Below are 7,581 nucleotides of genomic sequence, written 5' to 3' on the forward strand. Positions count from 1 at the left end.
AAGCTTCTCGCCGGATCTTCGTTCCTGAAACCACAAAACTCGATCCCAAGCCACAAGAAAGCTTCCTAACGTCCATAACAATGATCTAAACAGCCTAACAACACCAAACAAGCAGATTAAAGGGTTCTCTAGCTTAGATCAGCCATGGTCCTGCATTTACCTTTGCCAAGACGAATCTGAACCACAAACAAGCAAGAAAACGCTCCTAGGAAGCTCCTATCACGATCCCAGCTACAGATCTCTATAGGAACGCCCCAAATCTCCAAGAAAACACCAAGAACTTTCAAGAACTCTTTTCTCTCCTTTCTTTCTCTCAAAAATCGGCTATCCACGACTAATGAGACCAAAAATACGACTTAAGGGTTTTCCTTCCCTTTTGTCCAAAACGCAGCGTTTGACTTAAGTCAAAACGCAGAGAATTGCACTTGCATCGACCGATGCACCATCTGCATCGACCGATGCAACTCCCAAACCGGGATTCCGGTTCACGGATGTTACACATCTACTTTTAAAAAGTTCAACTAATTATAAACAAAAACTGCATAATACAAAGTATTAAACTAATCTAAAAATTACATAGAAAAGTATTAAACTAATCTAAAAGTTGCATAGAAAAGTATTAAACTAATCTAAAAGTTAAAATTAAACGAAATTTTATATCGGCTTGGGTTTACAAAAGAGTAGTGAAAGTTTAGATTTTATATTGAAACGAAATTATATATCAGTTTGGATTTACAAAAGAACGATTAAGGTTTAGATTTTACAATTAAACAAAATTATATGTCGGTTTGGGTTTACAAAAGAGTGGTTAGGATTTAGGGTTTAGATTTTACAATTAAACAAAATTATATATCGGTTTTTTTTATAAAAGAAGGGTTAGGGTTTATGTTTTAAATTTTACAATTAAACAAAATTATATGTCCGTTTGGGTTTATAAAAGAGTGGTTAGGATTTTAAGGTTTAAATTTTACAATTAAATAAATTGTATTTCACTTTTGGTTTATAAAAGAGTGGTTAGGGTTTAAATTACACAATTAAACAAAATTATATGTCAGTTTGGATTTATAAAAAATGGTTATTACTTAGATGTTATAATTAAAAGCTATGATATAATGTTAAAATTAATAATTTTATAATTGATTTATCTAAAGAATTTATTTTCTTAACTAAAAAAATATTTCTTAACTAAGAAGAGGTAAATAAGAGAGGTTCATAATAATCCTCCAAATCATAATGATAATAATATTTAGGGATTATCGTAGTTCTTTTTGTTATGTTTTTAGTCATTCATTTCTTTATTTTATTTATAATACTTTTGGTAATAATATCAATGCTTTTATCTTTAATTTTGAACAAATTTCTTGTTAAAAACAAAACTGTTGGAAAATAGGAAATTCATATTAGAAACGGTCGTGGTATACTGGTATCCATCTCGAATATGGAAAGAAAGAAAGATATTACCTAAACAACACATAATCAAATAATCACTAGGAATTATCAAATTAATCCTCAAATCCCAAAAGGGATAGGATTATCTTAACCGGCCCCTCGGCTCTATATAAGAAACATGTAGACCCCTTCTCAACTTGTCACCAAACAAATTCATTACTTTCATTAATCATCGCTCTCAGACTTGTTTCTCTCATTCCCAAGTTAAGAACCAAAAACATGATCATGGCTTTGACTAAGAAGAACGTGATTTTTACTTCTTTGTTGATTCTTGCAACTCTTTTTGGAGTTGTCATTGGAGGAACCGTTCACAAGGTCGGAGACTCGAAGGGATGGACGATGATAGATGTTGATTACGAGGCTTGGGCTTCATCAAAAACTTTTCAAGTCGGAGACTCTTTGGTCTTCTCCTACAACAACAATTTCCACGACGTCACTGAAGTCACTTACAATGATTTTCAGCAGTGTGACTCGTCTAACCCGCTGACAAAATACCATACCGGAGCTGATACCATCATTCTAACCAAACCGGGACTCCAACAATTCATATGCGGGGTTCCTAGTCACTGCATGTTGGGACAGAAGCTTCAAATCCATGTCTTGCCGGCCTCCTTAGGTCCCGTGGCTGCTCCAGTTACTGGACCAGTCCGATCACCAAGCTCTTCCTCGTCTCTTTCACCATCTCCGTTAGCTGATTCACCGGTCAATATATAATGCTCCACAGTATCAGATGGGACCATCACCAGCTAGCTCCACATAACGCAGCTTCAGCCTCTAATATTGTTTGGATCGGATCCAACTTGCTTCCTATTCTTTTCTTTATTCTTTATTGTTTGATAGATTCATACACGTTTTGATTGAGTTGTTATTTTCCTTCTCTAGTGGTTTTGTTTATTCTTTTGGTTGTACTTCTTACGTTTTAATTGAGTTGTAGGTTTTGTTTTCTTCTCTAGTGTTTTTGTTTACTCCAACATAACTAATGGAATATCTTTCTTTTTCTTCTTATGCTCTCACAAATACGTACTTCTTAATTTCTTATATTTTAGCAGCCGAAAAATTAGCCTGTTGAATTGGATTCCATAGTATGGGACATCGGAAACGTAAAATTAATTAGTTAATTTTCAAGGTCTTGTAGGAGTATAATTTAGCATTCAATTAAAAGACAACCTTTGTAAATATCACACAAAAACAAAAGAATTATGTATTTTAAATTTGTTTTTAGGGAAATCAAATAGATACTCCATAAACAAATCATATTAACGCATATACTAGATTAGAAGTCGCGGTACACCGCGGGACAAATTATTTATAACTAAAACATTTCAATTATAAGTTGTATTTGTTGGTTAAATATGTTATAATTATATAATAATTGTTAATTTTATGGTTTAAACCATATAATACCATAATATAATTTATTTTTTATATAATATTTATTTAATCAATATAATTAGATATGTCTGTTCTCTGATACCAATAGTGTTAACAAAATAATGAAATGATATTTTACCAGTGTAACACCGAATTAAAGATATTTTAAATTTTGATAAATATCGATAAAACCCGTCCAACTATATAACCCTATCCCGAGAAATTTAACTCGCACTATAGCATCTTAATTTTTAATATTTATTGTTTTGTATTATAAATATTAGATTGAGTTGGTATGTTATTTATTAAGATTATAACCATTTACATTTTATAAGATTGACGCTTTTTATAAAGTTTAAATATTATAATACTTAGAGTTCTTAAAATGTTGTGTATTTCTCATATTTGAAGTTTCGTAAAAGTTTAAATATATTATTAATATTTTAAAGGTCTTCTAACTTTTTAAAAGTCGAAATATTTATAATAGTTAAACTTCTTATAAATTTTAAATATTTATAATATTTGAATATTTATAATATTTGAAACTTCATAAATGTTTAAATATTATTAATATTTTTAACATTTTAAGAACTAAAATAAACCAAATATTTTGTTTTTAATTTTGAATGTCTGATAATTCAAGTTTTCTACTCATTTATATTCTGAATCATTTTGGTCTCTTTTATAGTATGATTCTGAAACATTGCCCAAATTTTTAGGCAATGTAGGCTATTATACCCATATTTTTTATTCATCTATTGAGTAATATATATTTGTTTTTTAAAATTTGTATTGCATCATATGCAGGAAAAAATCACAATTTTTATTAACTAAATGTATTATAGAATAATTCAAGATTAATTAAATAAAAATTTAAATAAAAATGAAAGAGAAGCATATTTATGTTTGAATAAGATAGAAAAATTTCCTTATTTTTTAAATCTTACCTATAATTAATTTTGAAAATTTTGGTAACTAATATTAAAGACAATGCATTAATGCTAATTGTTTCCAATGATGTTTGAGCAAAAACTGCTGCAAAAATACTATAGAAATGCCCCAGAATACCATCAAACATAGTTTTAGTTCCTAATTTACCATCTATTACTTATTTTTCCACTAATACCATTATTTGTTAAATTAAAAGACCATTATATCCCTATGTTATAAACCAACGTGAGTAAAGCGTTTCAATTTCGTTCTCAAACCCTCTCTAAGTATTGTTGTCGTGATTCATCATCTCCAGCGAGTTCTGACAGCTCCATTCTTTGACATAGTTCGTCTCCGTCTTCCTCCGACATCATTCATCTATGTATTCCTCCAACTTCGTCAATTTGTTTGACATCTGTTTGGTTTCATCGACGCTGGCAACAACGATTTATTCATTCTCCAATTCACTATCAGATCTGAGAGTTTCGATATTGATGTTGATGAATCTATCGAATTCAAAGTCGAAATCGACAAAAATGGCTGTTCCAAGGCCATCACTGTGTCTAGATCCGATGACGCTCCCGTACAAGACAACAACGGTGGTGATTAATTTGGTGGTTGCAGTATTTGCGTTATCATCAGAGATAAATTAATGATAAGGTATTCTCTATGCTCTGATTGCTTGATTTTACCATTTGATTGCTTTATTGAATAGTATTTTGTGCCTTCATTCTAAAATTTGTTGTTTATAAAATTCTTGTGTAGTTTTTGAATCCTTTAGCTAATGACACACATTAATCGGGAAGTGTTTTTTTGGCATTTCATGGTAATTAATAAGACTGCTAGTGTTGCAAAACTAATTTAATTGTGAAGAGATCTTCGTATGTATTATAGTTTTAAAGTTGATTTATGTTTATAAAAATTGTACATATTGGTAGAGAAGATGTGAGTCATGTAAACTACATTTAGTTAAATGCATGTAATCCTTTCCTTTTCTTCTTATTGTATCAATAGAGACAATATTGTAGTCACTCCAATATCTCTTCTCACTAGCTACCAAACCACTTACATGTTTGAAAGAGATTTGGTGTTTGTATCTATATGTGCTAAGAATGACATTTACTCGATGGGAGTATCAACAATACACAAATGCTTTTTGCAATAGTTGTTGCTGTGAGTAAAAATTATGGAATATAGAGTTGAAAATTTCTTTGTGCTTAATACGATTTTAGTTCTCATATATATATTATTCTTTTGTGTTTCTCTAGTAGATATTGAATGAAGAGGAGATGGTATGACTATAATAGTAAGATATGTAGTCTTTATGAGTTAGGAAGGCATTCATAAATTGTTGTTTTACTTATATGTGTTTATGTTTCTAGGATTTTTATCGACTAAGTGGATGTGTCATTACACTCAAGTGATTGATGATATACATGATCGCTAATATTTCAAGGAGAAAGCAGAGTTGATGATGAAGATAAGAAAATGGACAATTGTGTGGAAGTTTGAATGCAGGTTATGTGGAAGACCTTCCTAAATTCAAGAATGTTTTCCTAAACATTAGAAAATCCTCCCTAAATTTAAAGAAATGTAATTTTAAATCTTTGTTTATCTTCTTGCCTCACTGTATAACATATCACTCATTAGTGAGGGATAGTGATTGAAATTTGTTCACATCCTCGTGTTTTACCTATATAGTAGAATTTTAACTTGAGGTATAATTGTATTGTTTAACGATGGAGAAAAATCCAAAAGGTCTTCCTAAATGCCAAGGATTCCTTCCTAAATTTCAAGGATTCCTTCCTAAATTTCAATTAGTCTTTCCTAAATGAAAATAACTAAATATTGGAAGAAATTTATTGAAACTGTTATACATTAACGTCATCTCAAACATTATACAATCCTAGATAGATGAAAACAAAATAAAAGTTAAGTATGCTTTGACTTCTTTGATGCAATCGTAGTTTGTAAACTAGTTTATCTTCAATTCAGATCATGGCTCATCTCCTATGTTGAAATGGAGCTTACAGTTTGATATTTGTAGGGAAAGAATCTTCCATGTCCTGCAACAAAAAAAACAAAAAAAGCAGATCGTGTCAAGAAAATCATCCTAAAATATATAGATCATTTCCTGAATTTTCAACAATGTTTCTCAATTTTCAACTATCTTAATAAAATCAACATTTATGTGAGAAATCGCATGATATGAATGACTTCATGAGTTAGCAGAAAGCAAAAAAAGTAGTCACAAGAAACCACCTTTCCAATGTAAGTTTCTAAATTAAGAAAAAACACAGATAGTGTCAGGAAAATCATCATAAAATACAAAGATCATTTCCTGAATGTTCATCAGTGCTTCCCAATTTTCAAAAATCTTAATCCAATCAACGTTTATGTGAGAAACTACATGATATGAATAGCTTCATGACTAAGCAGAAAGCAAAACCATTGGCTACAAAGAGCCAAATTTTCATTATGAAACATATCGTATTATGAAAGTTTTCCTAAAATATATATATTTTTTCCTGAATTTTCAACATTGCTTCCCAAATTTTCAACAAACAAGAAATCTACATTAGTCAGTGAGGAACACGAAAACACTAAACCATGTCAGCAAACCAAGCTTAATGTATAAAGATAAAGTAAACTGAAACATAAGCAAATCCAAATTGTATAACTGTGACATGTATAAGCTAATCCAAGTTGTAAGTAGTTCTTCTTGAATGATCAAATTAAGCATGTAACTTCACTGGTTAATCCAACTAGAATGACACAAAACCATCTCAATAAGCAACATGAACATCCAGTTGCAAGACTCATCACAATGACATTTATAATTAACTTGTCTATGCAACATTAAAACGACCAAGTCAAGTACACTAAGCAAAGTTATAGTTAGAAAAGACAACACCAATGGAATAAAGTATAATGCAACTGAATAAAAACTACCATCAACCAAACTCTAGCTAACAAAACTAGCATTGTATCTAACAAAACTAGCATCACCATTGTTACACGGATAAGAAAATCCACAACAATTTACATGTTTAGGAAGAAAAAATCATTACATGATGAAGACAATCCACAACAGATAAATTTTAGTAGAAACCATAAGAATCTACTAAATTTTGTACTCAATAGGTTTAGANTTTCAACAATGTTTCTCAATTTTCAACTATCTTAATAAAATCAACATTTATGTGAGAAATCGCATGATATGAATGACTTCATGAGTTAGCAGAAAGCAAAAAAAGTAGTCACAAGAAACCACCTTTCCAATGTAAGTTTCTAAATTAAGAAAAAACACAGATAGTGTCAGGAAAATCATCATAAAATACAAAGATCATTTCCTGAATGTTCATCAGTGCTTCCCAATTTTCAAAAATCTTAATCCAATCAACGTTTATGTGAGAAACTACATGATATGAATAGCTTCATGACTAAGCAGAAAGCAAAACCATTGGCTACAAAGAGCCAAATTTTCATTATGAAACATATCGTATTATGAAAGTTTTCCTAAAATATATATATTTTTTCCTGAATTTTCAACATTGCTTCCCAAATTTTCAACAAACAAGAAATCTACATTAGTCAGTGAGGAACACGAAAACACTAAACCATGTCAGCAAACCAAGCTTAATGTATAAAGATAAAGTAAACTGAAACATAAGCAAATCCAAATTGTATAACTGTGACATGTATAAGCTAATCCAAGTTGTAAGTAGTTCTTCTTGAATGATCAAATTAAGCATGTAACTTCACTGGTTAATCCAACTAGAATGACACAAAACCATCTCAATAAGCAACATGAACATCCAGTTGCAAGAC

General features: G+C 30.3%; 1 pseudogene; it reads left to right on the plus strand.

Moving 5' to 3' along the window:
• On the plus strand, positions 1,619-2,238 carry LOC104789128 (annotated as a pseudogene).

Source organism: Camelina sativa, chromosome 5 (genome assembly GCF_000633955.1).
Source record: "Camelina sativa cultivar DH55 chromosome 5, Cs, whole genome shotgun sequence".
In the NCBI taxonomy this organism is placed as follows: domain Eukaryota; kingdom Viridiplantae; phylum Streptophyta; class Magnoliopsida; order Brassicales; family Brassicaceae; genus Camelina; species Camelina sativa.